This window comes from Maylandia zebra, linkage group LG3 (assembly GCF_041146795.1).
Source record: "Maylandia zebra isolate NMK-2024a linkage group LG3, Mzebra_GT3a, whole genome shotgun sequence".
NCBI lineage: Eukaryota > Metazoa > Chordata > Actinopteri > Cichliformes > Cichlidae > Maylandia > Maylandia zebra.
Window position 1 is genome coordinate 34,312,217 of NC_135169.1, and position 14,947 is coordinate 34,327,163.

Sequence of the window (14,947 nt, forward strand, 5' to 3'; positions counted from 1 at the left end):
AGAAAGTGAAGCAATCACTGTTGGCACAGGGTGTTAGTTATTAGAGATGTAGAGCAGGTAAAACAATGACTTGTTGTTCGGGTTACTCCACAGTACACCAGTAAAAACAAATACCTTTATGCAATTTTCTTTTATGTCCATTTCTGGGAAACACTGCTGCTGTATGCTGAAATGTATATAGTGATATATAGTGTATAGTATATACGGTGGCCCCTAGAGACAAAGCACGTACAAACTCCAAAACACGTACAAACTCCAAAACACGTACAAACTCCAAAACACATGCAAATTCCAAAACACATGCAAACTAAAAAACACTTGCAAACTAAAAAACACATGCAAACTCCAAAACACGCACAAACTCCAAAACACGCACAAACTCCAAAACACGCGCAAACTCCAAAACACGCGCAAACTCCAAAACACGCGCAAACTCCAAAACACTTGCAAACTCAAAAACACTTGCAAACTCAAAAACACTTGCAAACTCCAAAACACTTGCAAACTCAAAAACACTTGCAAACTCAAAAACACGTGCAAATTCCAAAACACAACGGAAGTGCTCCAGGACGCTAGGGGCAGTGTTGAGCTTTTGTTACCTAGTAACTACACAAGCCAGGAAGTACCAATGACCGGATTTGGGGTTTGCAGCCTTAAAGGCCGCATTTTAAGGCCGATTACCTCACAGCGACAAGAGAAGGCTTTCCCAATTCAAAGGCTGCCCGAAATGCGGCCCTGAAAGTGTCCTTAATTTCCCTGAATTTTAAGGATGGGTCGGTGTAGCCTTCATGGCCCAACATATCCCAGACTTCATAGTGCGGTGGTGGTGTGGATAATTTTGCCGAAAAAAAACGGTGGAAGCGGAGCGGAGGAAGAGTAAACTTTCAGAAGTAAGTACTGAATATTATGTCACTTATTTATGCGGAAATATTTTTTTAATGAAGAACATTAAACCATTATTGTTGGCCACATGTCGGGAAAGTTGACATTAGCGATGTCTGTACTTTCAGAATTAACTTGGTTTTAAAGCCTTTACTTTAATAAATATATATATAGTCGACCTTAATCTTACAGAGATTGTGATGATTTTGTGGATAATTAAAGTCAGTCATATATCCACAAACACAAGCTGAAAGTCAGTGATGCTGCTTGGTTTGCAGTCCTGAATATCACGGCACAAGCAGGATCCACTGCACTGTTAATGTTAGCTATGTTATATTGCTGCCTCTGTTCGGTGGTGTCGAGCCAAACGGACTTTAACGTGTGTTTGAACGAGCTGACGGTTCACTCGTTAAGCTGAAAGAAAGATGCTTTAATCACAGCAGTCACACATGTGTCCACTGCACCATCTGGAACTCTTCTTGTTTCGTAATAACACAAACTAAATCCTCCTTCTTTTGTGCTGTTTTGTAGCAGTGTATACACCTGAGACTGCCACCTGTCTGTCTGTCCTGCACTCTCTCTCTGTTTCTTTCTCTCTGATTGTGGAATAAAAGTATGAACATTCATTTATAAGTTACACTTGTGTTTGAATCCTGCAGCTTATCACACATTTGATTTCCATGTGTGACAACTGCAAGTGTCCAGAGTGAGGACAGACTGAGGGACCCACTGCTGCACATCATCTGTGAGGCTTTGCATCCCTGATGATCCACCGAACTCAACAGTGTGTGAGGAAGAGGAGGAGGAAGAGCCAGCAGCAGCTGACAGATGGAGAGAATAGACAGACTGTTCCCTGTTTGTGAAGGACTGCTAGGAAAGTTTAACATAACTGTCTGTGCTGAATCAGTCTTATTAGGTAATGTTCAAATAATGTGATCATGCCAGTGTTTTCAGTGTGGGAGAAAGTACTCAGGGCCTTCAAGTTACACACTATGAAAGGCAGCAACAAGTTTAACATTCAGAAACCTAAAGTATGTATCAGCAGCAGAATGGAGCTAAAAATAAATGTTTGTTTCAGTTCTATGAAGCTTTGAGTATTTTGGATTAGTAGCACTGCTGTGTTTGTTGCATCATTTTGCTGTAATTGTTTATATGCTTTATATATTCTGAGGTAGGTTGATCTATATTGTTACATCATATTCTATAAGGATGTTATGTGTTTGCATACTTTCTGCCCAGTTTGACCCATTTAGCAGAAGTCAGCCTGTTTAAGGCTCTGATATCTATTCTGTATGACTTAAAGCAGTTATGACATGGTCTGATTTTCTCACCCAATAAAGGAATATTTCATATATCAGTCTACTCTTCATTCTATCAGAAACAGTTATCACAGCTTGTACATTTTCTTTTTATAAATATATGTAAGCAATGAGCCAAATTTAGTAATGCCAACATACTGAAGTAACAACATTTGTCTCTTATATATGATACACCTATATATACACTGTCAAAGATACTTGTCTTTGAGTGAAGATTTAAGGTGATAAGACATATAAATAACTGCAACTTGAATCTGTACTGAGGCTCAGTATTTGACACAGAGTTCATGTTCACTGCTGTAATAGCTAATAATGATTAATATAATAACTATAATATTGGCCATATTATATTTACATTACCAAAGTGATATGACTTTAGTCTCATGAACAACATTAGCTAATTCTTATTTACTAACTAATCTTGAAATAACTGTTCAGTACAGAAATGAAGCACAAAAATCATGTTTTACTGCCCTGTGATCTCAGCCTCAGATACTTATCAAATCACACAAAGCTCTTGTAGAAACAAACAAACAAATGAACAAAATATATTCTCCCTCATTTCTGTCAAACCAAGTTGTATGACACGTTTCCAGCGGTTAGTATCATGGTTGCTAGGCAACCTGGGAAGCGCGACAGAGACTAGACCGTCCCATACAGACAAACTTGCCGTTTATTTTGCAAATAGAGCTCAACACTGCCCCTAGCGTCCTGGAGCACTTCCGTTGTGTTTTGGAATTTGCATGTGTTTTTGAGTTTGCAAGTGTTTTTGAGTTTGTGCGTGTTTTGGAGTTTGTGCGTGTTTTGGAGTTTGCATGTGTTTTTTAGTTTGCAAGTGTTTTTTAGTTTGCATGTGTTTTTTAGTTTGCAAGTGTTTTTTAGTTTGCATGTGTTTTTGAGTTTGCAAGTGTTTTTGAGTTTGTGCGTGTTTTGGAGTTTGTGCGTGTTTTGGAGTTTGCATGTGTTTTTTAGTTTGCAAGTGTTTTTTAGTTTGCAAGTGTTTTGGATTTTGCAAGCGTTTTGGAGTTTGTACGTGTTTTGGAGTTTGCATGTGTTTTGGAGTTTGTGCGTGTTTTGGAGTTTGTACGTGTTTTGGAGTTTGTACGTGCTTTGTCTCTAGGGGCCACCGTAGTATATATAGTGATATATACTGGGGGACACTACTTTTTACATTTTAAGGTATCTTTTCTCTCATAGCCTGCTTCAACACTAATATTCCTACAGAATGTGTTTTATCCTCATCAGCACTCATCTGTTGTTGCATGTGTGTTTGTCAGTGAGTGCTGTGGAAGCTGAGACACTCATTCTGTGTTAAATGAAGAGACTAGAGTTGACGTTCAGCCGGCTTTGTTGACTTAGAAACCAAAAACACTGCCAAAATGATGAGCTCATGAGATTATAATTACCAGGAAATTCCACTGAACATGCAACGTTCAGTCAAAACAGCCACATTGATTCCAGCTGTGAGGGTGTTTACTTGATAAGATTCCCGATGAGATCATTCTTCTTTGCAGGCAGCACATGCCTTTCCTCTGTTTAATAACAATCTTTAAGAAAGTTTCATCAGCTGCATTGTCTTTCCACCACAATATCTGTCAGAAAGCAGAAAACGTAAACTTATTTAATGCATTTAATGTTAATTTGTCTTATTTCTTTCCTGAAGACCTCCATATATACTTACAGACAAGGATGCATTGAAGAGCGCAGTTTTATTTTATACAACAATAAAAGCTGATCTTTTTCAAACATGAGCATATTAATGGATTATTGTCACTTATTATAAACAGTCTATATACAAAGCAACTTGCAAACAGTGGCTGAAGTGCAAGCAGTGGCAGCTGAAGTCATCGGTGGAGAAGATCTCAGTCAAGGCTTCAGTCCTCCAGGAACCTTCATCACCATGTGGATCACAGACATGTGCTGGATTCCATATTCAGACAACTTTATCTCAGATCCATCCAACATCTTATCTGTGAATATCAGCCGCAGAGCTTCCTCTCCTGCACACACACACACACACACACACACACACACACACACACACACACACACACAGTCAATACCATTTTAATACATGCATTTTAATAGGCACATCCACAGAGATGTATTAGATTACTAGCCCACATTTAGAATAAGAATCAGAAAGGGTTTTATTGCCAGATGTTGTGAAGGTTTAAAACATTAGGAAATTGCTTCGGTACTTAGTGCAAAACATACTATAAAACAAACACTTAAATAAACATAAAAATGAAAAGTGCTGAGCAAATAGATATATACATAAATGCAGGTGATGATCAGCGCAAAAATGGAGCAGATGCAGAGAACACAGTAGAGAGTCATGTGTTTGTGTTGGGAACAGTCTTATGGTTATTGTTCACGAGTCCAGCAGCAGAGGGGAAGAAACTGTTCTTATGGCGAGAGGTTCTACATTCAGATGGACCGGAGCCTCCTGCCTGAGGGGAGCAAGTCAAACAGACTGTGTCCAGGGTGAGAAGGGTCAGCAGTGATCCGAGCTCCATGCCCCAGTGTCCTGGAGGTATACAGCTCCTGCAGAGACCTACTCTGCAGGTCTATTAAGTAATGTACTTAAAGTTGGACTTGCTTGTTACTAGACTGAGTTTCCACATTATGTGCTTTATCTCCAAAGGTTGATCCAGTTCAGCTGGACGTAGCGTTTTCAGTGGAACAATGGGCTGGGAGGTCAGTTCCTTCATCATCAGTTCCTTCGAACTGACCTTCCAGCCCATTGTTCCTTCAGTGGGCTGGTTTCAGTCATTATGCAAATGCTCTGTTTATAAGACTGGGAAACCTGCAGTCAGCTGAGACTGAAGAAGTCACTTGGATGAGTGACAAAACGTTTCTCCCACTGAAAACACTTCGTTCAGATGAACAGAATCAACCTTTGGAGATTTACTTACCTGGATGATTGAGCATGCATCAAGACATATGTGCTTTATCCTTCTACTTCATCTCATTTACTCCCTTTACAATATTTTAAAGAAAAGTACCTAAAACTGCTGCTTGAATAGACCTAGCAGAGCCGGAGCAATATACTAATATAGTAATGTTAAAGAAAAAAGCTTGTCGTTGTGCATAATGCTGTCTACTTTCACTTTTGATTCTTCCGTTTACTAAAAGAAAAACAACATTTTAAATGCTACTGTGAGCGCCTTCGTCAGCCACGGGCTACGTGGTGTCACATGATGTAAGTAATGGAAGTCTTAATGTCTCAGTGTATTTACCTGCGGTCTCCGGAAGCCTTTGACTTATTTTTTCCTTCAGCTGTTTCACTGTCATGCTCTGAAACTGCTCGTCAGTGTTGCACAGGTCAATCATCATCTTCTCACCCCGTAGTCCATGAACTACAACCTGGTAGATCTTTCCCATTATGTGCTGGTTTCTGTGCCCCTGGTTTTGCTCTTGCAGTGCCTGTTGCTGAAACTACACTCAACAAAAATATAAACGCAACACCTTTGTTACTGCTCCCATTCCCCATGGGATGGACGTAGAGACCTAAAATTCATTCCAGATACACAATATAACCATCCCTCCCAAACAGTGGTCACAAATCAGTCCAAATGTGTGGTAGTGGGCACATCTGCCATATTGAGATAATCCATCCCACCTCACAGGTGTGCCACATCAGGATGCTGATCTGACATCATGAGTAGTGCACAGGTGTACCTCAGACTGCCCACAACAAAAGGCCACCCTGGAATGTGCAGTTTTTTGCGCTATTGGGGGTCTGGGGACCCAGAACCGGTCAGTATCTGGTGTGACCACCATTTGCCTCATGCAGTGCAACACATCGTCGCATGGAGTCTATCAGATTGTCAATTGTGGCCTGTGGAATGTTGGTCCACTCCACTTCAATGGCTGTGCGAGGTTGTTGGATATTCATGGGAACTGGTACACGCTGTCGTATACGCCGGTCAAGCACATCCCGAACATGCTCAATGGGTGACATGTCCGGTGAGTATGCTGGCCATGCAAGAACTGGAACATTCTCAGCTGCCATCTGCCCTGAACAATGTGAACCATGATTCATCCGTGTTGTTCTGTACCGTTGTCGATGCCCAGCTTGTTTGTTATTTTATATGTGTATGTTGTATACTTCTGCAAGTCATCAAATAAGGCTTGCAAATCATGATCAAGGAATTCAGAGTGGGAATTTTGTTCGGAGTACCTACACAGGAAGTAAACATGAGTGATTAACAAATGCACCGTAAACTTCATATATGATAAATGCAGAATCATGCTTAAAGCTGGACAACAAACTTTTTCACAGCCTCTCTGAAGTCTTTGGTCATGAACAGAACCTGCAGCACACTGTTCAAGTAACATGTGGATCCTTGGTTTATCAGCCCATGATACCTGTTAGCTGATGGGAAGAGAGAATTCATACAAAGAAGAAGATATATATTTAAAACATGAGCCTGGATCATAAAATACCCAAAGAGAAATAAACCAAAAACAGTCAAACCCATTTATATTTTATTTATTTATTGATAATTTATTCTATAATGATTACATTTTAATTTCTACATATAGGAGTTTAACTGGGTATTTTTTATTTCGTTTTTCTTTTGTCGATATTACGCTAAAATATCTAATTTGCCACTTCTAGTCAAATCTAGTTGTTTGATGTGATCGGCTGATTGGGAAAGCACGTGCCGATTTATATTGTGTTCCAAACTTTACAGTGCGAGAGAAAAAAGAGAGCCAATAAAGAACTACCAGTAAACCTCCGAAATAAATTACGTTGACCCATAGATCCAACACGTTCTCACTCCCAACTCGTCAAACGTGTGACGCATGGTCAGGCTCCCTCTGCTTCACTTATGGACGCGCAGGGTACCCCCCTCGCGTCGGGAATTGACGTGAAGGGTCCTCCGATTGAAGAGATTGCCGCGGAAGTGCCTGTTGTCGGTATATTTAGACATTTTCCAAATCACATTGTAGTGACGTATACAGAACACAATAAATTATATAATGTAAACAACTACCTGAAAAACAGGTAGAACGATACTTTTGTATCGTTTATTGCATTTACGGAGGGAGTGATGTATGCTGGGTAATGGCACAGCTAGCTACTGGGTGACTTTATTCACCCGCTTCGGCTGTTATCAGTCCATACAATGGGCGTTATTAGCACAAATCAGTCCCATAGATATGGGCCATCTCCTGCTAGATTGTTCAGAAGGTTGTTCTCATCCATCCAGATGGAGGATCACTAACAGGAGCGTGGAAGACTCCAGAATCCACTCTGGCTGGAATCCGGTGGATATGCAGTGTGTACAGGTAAGACCATTTAAACGGACAGCATTTATAGAATGACTATTAAAAGTCAGCGAGTGTCAGTAATGTTAATGTGGTTATGTTAGTAATACACCGAGTGCTAATATAACAGCTTTAAGATGCATTTGTAGATATTATTACGTGTTTTACCGTCTTTATGGTGCTAGCTTAAAGTTACGGTGTAAACGTTAGCTTACATTGGAGTAAAGCTGTTACTGGTTAAACGATGTTAGCACAGAAATATTAGCTTCTGTCATGACTGATGAAGTTACTAGTTAATAAAGTTTCCAGTAAAGTGTTTAATCGCAGCCACAGACTGACAGCAAATATCTCGATTAGCTTCAGTGCATCTGTAATAAATATGTGCAAGTTTCAGTGCTTCGTTTAAACTGTATGATACTTATACTGACCCAGGGTCAGTGTAAAATACAATCCTAGCTGTGTGAACAAAGCCTGGCTCCTTTAATCCTGCATGACAAACCTCAGGATGCAGCTTATTATTACTCTTTCCTGCTGGCACACCTGTCACACCTGAGAGTCAGCTAGAAACTTACAGTGACGTGGACAACATGCAAAGACTGCCAGACTCTGTAATACTGCAAATGATCAGTGACTCAGGTTATCACTAAACTTTAAACGGCACCTCTGTGTCTCTGTGTGCTGAACATTTAGGATTGAGTCAGGCTGCATTGACTGTGGGACTTTAATGTGTTAAAAGCAGGTTGAAGACGGCTCAGAAACATTTGAAGATTAAAATTTAGCATTATGGCTGCTGGTGGTTTGTAAAGCCTCTACTCAGCTGTATTTTTGTTACTAATTTATGTTTGTTGTTGTTTAACACAGATTTCAGAAGAGCAAAGATGCTTAATAGTTTAACTAGATTTCATTTGTCAGTGTGGGACTGCTGAGTCACCTGAAGAACTCATTTCATTCATTCTCCACATGATGTTCATTTACAGAAATGTTTCACAGGAACTGATTTCTCCCAAAGGGTGAACTAGTGTGTTTCCATAGATTACCTCTGTATGAATGTACTTCTTAAATGAAGGCAAGTGTTTGTCCTTTTTTGTTCCTCAGGTACAGTACGTGATATCAAGGGCAGGCGGTCAACACTGGGGGTAGACAAGAAGCAGACGTACTTCCAAGAGGGAGCTGCAGTGAGGTCAGAGGTCAGAATCTGAAACGGCTCAGGTTTATATTTTAGAGGTTATAAAAAATCAAAATGTATTTATAAAGAAACCTTTAAATAATAGTCATAATTATGATTATTATAAGAAATATCAAACATTTAAGTGGATTTTCTGTTACACATATTGTGTTAGCCCTGCAATAAACTGGCAGCCTGTCTTCGTCCTGTATCAGCTGGGATAGGCTTCATCCTCCCGCAACCCTGAATTGGATACATTGTATTCCAATTATGTAATCTGATCATTTACAAACTCAAGGTATCTAATCAAAATGTAAGTAATAATTATAAAATGGGAAAGCACTTAAAATGATACTTATACTGACCCAGGGTCAGTGTAAAATACAATCCTAGCTGTGTGAACAAAGCCTGGCTCCTTTAATCCTGCATGACAAACCTCAGGATGCAGGTTATTATTACTCTTTCCTGCTGGCACACCTGTCACCAGGGCTGGACTGGGACAAAAAATCGGCCCGGGCATTTTGACTAGAGACCGGCCCACCAAAATGTGACGTCATTCAGGGGTAAAACCGCAAAGGATTCTGGGAACTTGTGGCAAGAGGTACTAGCGCATGCAGGCTTTCAATTGAACTCAGTTACACAGCAATAAAAAGAAACACAAAAAATGGCAAGAAGCTGTTGTATTATTAACTGCAATAGCCGGTGTTGTGCCAAAAAGTGATTGTCTGCAAAAATCTGATTTCTTGTATTTAAATTGCTATAAGTAACTTGTTGGGCTATAATATGTGAAACATATGTCAAATGCATCCCTCATGGATGACATAAAGTCATCTCTCCATCTCCATCTCTCTCTCCTGCTCTTTTATTTCTCTCTCTTGCTCCATCTCTCTCTGCTGCTCTTCTGTCTCCTCTGTCACAGACTTCTCCACTTTTGATGATAAATCAGCCTGGTGCAACATGTAAGGATTGGCACAATTTGTTAAGATTTTGAGGAGTTTGAGAAACTAACCTTAAGCATAAAATAAAATTTACTATCAGTAACTTCATAGCACCCGCCCAGCAGTATATAAACTCCGTCATGCTAGCTAGTACGTAGTACCAGTTATTCTAAGCGACTGTAAAAAGTCAGCACAACGAAAACAAACTACAACTAAACTTGGTTTATATCTGACACAGATAGACAGCAGGTCATAACCAGCTATGCCTGTCACACCTGAGAGTCAGCTAGAAACTTACAGTGACGTGGACATCATGCAAAGACTGCCAGACTCTGTAATACTGCAAATGATCAGTGACTCATGTTAACACTAAACTTTAAACGGTACCTCTGTGTCTCTCTGTGTGTGCTGAACATTTAGGATTGAGTCAGGCTGCATCAGCTGAAGCTGTTATTTGTATATATCAGTATTTTTTATTCAGGTGTGGGGAAAATACGTAAGACTGCTGTGAAGCGATGTACCAGATTAATCCCTGGCCAAAGGTATCGTACTTAAATCAGACTACTGATCCAGCCACATCAGCCTGTTGTGGGGTCTGTTTAAAGTTGACTAAAAGTGAACTGCAGGTTCCTGAGAGGTGGACTGTGAGCACAGAAACACATGTTCATACATACAGCTGCAGCAAACTTACATTAATTTTAAATAGATTTGTTACTCTGATGTCTGTCTCTGTGTTAGTCCTCTGACAGACTGGTGACCTGTCCAGGTGTGCTCTACCTATGACTACTGGGACAGGCTCTAGCCTTTTTAATAGAAATTTTCTGTTATTCTCATTTAAAGTATTTAAGTGCTTATGCATATGCTTAGTTGTGACACTGTTATAGACTGTTCAGTGAAAGTTTCTAAAACTAGATGAACTTACTTCAGCGTCAGCAGTTTGAGAAAACAACTCCCTTTACAGGTGCTGATAAGGCCAAGGGCACAAAACAGCATAACCATTGATGCGTTAGGTTTCATAGCGAGACACGTGAAGTGTGGTAGGATCAGTTTGTAACTTTCTCCCTCTTCCGGGCGCGGGCGATCGTGGCTCAAGAGTTGGGAGTTCGCCTTGTAATCGGAAGGTTGCCGGTTCGAGCCCCGGCTTGGACAGTCTCGGTCGTTGTGTCCTTGGGCAAGACACTTCACCCGTTGCCTACTGGTGGTGGTCAGAGGGCCCGGTGGCGCCAGTGTCCGGCAGCCTCGCCTCTGTCAGTGTGCCCCAGGGTGGCTGTGGCTACAATGTAGCTTGCCATCACCAGTGTGTGAATGTGTGTGTGAATGGGTGGATGACTGGATATGTAAAGCGCTTTGGGGTCCTTAGGGACTAGTAAAGCGCTACATAAATACAGGCCATTTACCATTTACCATCTTCCTTGGAATGCATAAAGGAGGAGGAGCACAACTTCTGTGGCAGCGCTGACATGACTGAACTGTGATGTTTGATGTGTGTTGGCGCAGTAATAAATAGCTTGATCACAGCTCTTTCTGTGTTGCAGACTTTATTTAAAAAATTCCACGACACCCCCCCCCCCCCCCCCCCACCCTCCCACTGTGAACATGAATTGAATATTCAGAAGACATTTGTTTAAATAGTTCTACAAATCTGAGCTGTTAGTGTGTCCTTGGATTGTGTGGTAATAATATTAGAGCCTGCAATCTTTCTTACTGAAACTCTACTCTGAGTCATGTTACCTGAGATTAATTCTATGTTTACCTGTCAGCCTGGACGAATGTGCTGTGTGAAGGAAATTAAATTAAATCAGATCTGAACTGCGTACATTTAAGGAACCTGTTCATATTTAATTGAAATATGAACCAGTGATTTTTTTGATTGCTGATTCCAAGAGAGTCTTTGTGGAAATCCTGTTTGGCTTTTTGTTATTTTAATTCTCTTCTCTGTTTTCCAGAACAGTTCTCCACAGTCACTGTCCACATGGGTCAGTGGCACCAAGAAGCACTCTGCTAATGTGGGACTCTGACCAGCAACATCCAGCAAGACCCAGACAGCGTTTTCTATCTCCCAGCTGGAGTTTTTGTTTGTCTGTGACTGGAGAGTCAGATTTTTGTTGAGCTTCACACTTGCAAAGGTAAGTCAGTTTGCAGAGATCCCTCCCACCCTGGCTTTTAGATTTCTTATCTGAAAGAGTAATATTTCAGTGACTGCTGCTTATACCACAGGTTAATACACGCTACTGATCCCTGATAGGAGAATCATCAAATTTGGCAACAAAGAGCCTGGTGGATGTTTGTTTACAGTCTGATGATGGGACATCATGCTCTGCATCTTCAAAGTTTGCCTCCTCATTATTATTCATACCCAGTAATGTGAAGTATGCTCATATCTACTATAACTGAACCAACCTGGTGCTCTTCATTTATGGAGGCTGTTGAGTCTGAATGTTGGATGTTGTGTATCTCGTGTTCTCTGGGCTTTGTTGTCCTCAGTCTTTTCGCAGGATCAGAAAACAAAACCAGGGGGCGCGTAAATGTTTCTTCTCCATGATGTTTCTTCAAATGTTTCTTCTGGATGATGATAAGACTGTGACACGGGATGCCACCTTTGGTCTTGTGATGAAGCAAAGCTCAGGAAGAAGTGGGATTAAATGGTACCCACATGTGTGCTGCTAAGAAGGATGTACAGGGGCACCTGCAGCCAAATCCAAGCCTCAGGTTAGTTGTAGTTGCAGAATGCTATAGACTGAGACAGCTGAGGCATCAAATGTTTGATTAAATGGATGAAAAAGAGAAGTTTCTTCCCCATAATTATCACTTCTTAAAATCTGTAGCAACTTCAAGTCTGTCAGCGTGCTGAGCATGCTCAGAATGTGACAATATATTTTTGTTCAATATTTAATTTCTTTCAGTTGCAATTGTTAAATGAAAAATAAAAATAAAAAATGTATTCTTATAATTTAACAAATGAATTCATCAAAAAAATATATATACATATATACATATATCTGTATTAGTTTTAATAAATTAATTTGACACCTGTATTGAAAATACCATATTGTATTCATACAGAATCAGTTTGGTATCATTGTTTGTCTGATTGTTGAAACTAAGAGCTGCTTTGATCTGTTTAGATCTAAAGTATCCAAAGTTGAGCTCTGATGTTTCTTCACCCCTGTGTGTGATATGTGATTCCTACATGCTGGCAGAGCAGAGCAGCAGTTTGTGCTCACAGGTGACGGTGTGGAGAGACGGTGGTGTTTCCTCAGAAGAACCAGCAGAGTCACAAAGGACACCAGTCCATCTCACCACCTTGACTTGCTGACTTATGTTCGTCTGCACTGCACAGAGGAAATCAACTGACCGAGGTTTGTCCAGTGACGTGTTATGAAATGTATATTTGTTTTATGCTTACAGATATGTTTTTCTTGACAGAGGCTCTGCAGAGGTTAGACAAAGAAAACATGTGCTTTACATTTTACTGTGATTTATTGAGATATGTGTTGCCTGATGTTCAGCAGGAATGGAGAAATAGAATCAAAGGGAGATGTTTTTGATGTTTTTGTAATGATGTAAGTAAATCTTCAATATTATTTATTTGCTTGGTTATATTAGGACTGTTTCTGAGTGAGGGGAGAGGAGTCATCATCCAGGTAAAGTGACGTGGATCAGTGGATACACTTGTCTCCCCTTTAAAGGAGACGATCCAAGTCATCCTTAAATGTTAGTGCTTTCAAATACACAAACATTTTAAAGGACAGAAATGAACATCCAACTTTGACTGTAATACAAAATAAATCTTTGCATGTGTGTTTTCAAACTCTCAGATGGGCAGCATATCAGTCTTGGACTGTCTAACCTGCAGCACTGAATGACCACCACACATGAGCATGTTCCTGCAACATTCAGCATCTGATCCTTCATCTGTGTGCTTCTGCTTTTGGTAAGTAGAGTTACCCAACTCCAGTAACTCTAAACACATGCCATCCATTTCTAACAGCCTGGTTACTTCCTGTCAGTTACTTTAGAAACCATGTGGTCACCTGACCTAACACTGTTTCTTCTTCTTCCCCTTAATGTTCAAGTGTCACATGTCAAACAGCTGGAGAGGAAACTACACCAATGTACTGGGATGTTTCACCAACACGTGCCAGATGCTGTTCCTTCATGGTGACATCACCAGAGACAGCCCCACCCACCTCAGGACCTCGCCATTGATCATGATGATTATAATGATGACAGCGAGCGGAACTAAGACTGTAAAAATCCACGACCAGAATTTTTCTTTCTAATTATTAATGAATACTGAGAGCCTCTTTCTGTGTTTTGTCTGTTTTGGGGTTGTTTTTTTTACCTCATTTGTTACTAACAAAGTTCACAAACTCACACAGTTTACATTCTGCATGTTTCCATCTTTACCAGCCACACTCTAACTGCATTTAAGAAAACAATCCTTAGAAATCGTCGTTTTTCTCTTTTGTAATTGATGATAATTCAGTGAATATACTGCGCTGCTTCCTTTTATTGCGTCACACATTGCTTTAAGTTTTTCAGTGTCCAGTTATTTTTTACTGCTGTTTGAATTCTCTGTATGTTTGACCCTGTAGACTGTTTGATGGACTGCTTGTCTTCCTGTTTGTTACCGCCGCCTGTTTTTTAATAAAGATTTGGATTTCTGACTTCAACACAGCCTCTGCGTGTCCTCCCTTTGTGTCCTCTTCCTCTGTGAATGTGTTGCATGTGTCACAGATTCATTTTATTAACAGCTTTCCCACAGTGAGTTGCATCAGCATTCATTCACAGCACATTTCAGAAGGATTCAGATTAATACAGTGATCTTACAGTCAGAATGATCCTGACAGAGTGCCACTGTAAATGATCTTTCATCAGGTCAATTTTAAAGTTCAGTATTTCAAAGCAGGAGTTATGAAGAATCATGCTGGCATTAGGACTAATAATATGTACTTACAAAGTCAAAGTTTTTTAATTATGCTAGAATACTGGAAGACAATCAACTTTTAGTGTTTTCCGCATATTAATTATTCTGAAATAGAGACGTGACCCTAACTGTACAGAAGCACTAAACAACTGACAATCTAACAGACATCATTGGCCTGAGCCGTCATGCACAGTGAGTCTGATCCTATGCTGTGAGAGTCTGACAAGCATGTTTCTGGTCAGTTTGGAAGAAATAATATCACAATGTTGATCTTTCTTTCCAATATTCCTTCTCTTTTACAACATAAACTGTGATCAACGCTACTTATGTTCACAGCATGTAATAATACTGACAGTCCAGGGCATTGTGGTCTGTTGAGCTAGGGTTAGGGTTAGCAATTCAGACATATGTAATCAATATTAAACGTCTCTGA

At 40.2% G+C, this 14,947-nt stretch overlaps 2 long non-coding RNA genes across 8 annotated transcripts; both read left to right on the forward strand.

Annotated features, from left to right (window-relative positions):
* The first annotated feature begins 6,986 nt into the window (after positions 1–6,986).
* LOC143417075 (uncharacterized) lies at positions 6,987–11,700 on the forward strand. 7 transcript variants are annotated; one of them, XR_013097293.1, is made up of 3 exons: positions 6,987–7,130; positions 7,424–7,502; positions 11,536–11,700. It is a non-coding gene; the product is annotated as an uncharacterized LOC143417075 (long non-coding RNA). The 7 variants fall into 7 exon arrangements; XR_013097299.1 differs by having other exon boundaries at positions 6,987–7,126; positions 11,531–11,700; XR_013097297.1 differs by lacking the exon at positions 11,536–11,700 and adding an exon at positions 8,577–8,706.
* Positions 11,701–13,208: 1,508 nt separating this feature from the next.
* On the forward strand, positions 13,209–14,280 carry LOC112431844 (uncharacterized). Its single transcript, XR_003022681.2, has 3 exons — positions 13,209–13,298; positions 13,403–13,518; positions 13,661–14,280. It is a non-coding gene; the product is annotated as an uncharacterized LOC112431844 (long non-coding RNA).
* Positions 14,281–14,947: the final 667 nt, after the last annotated feature.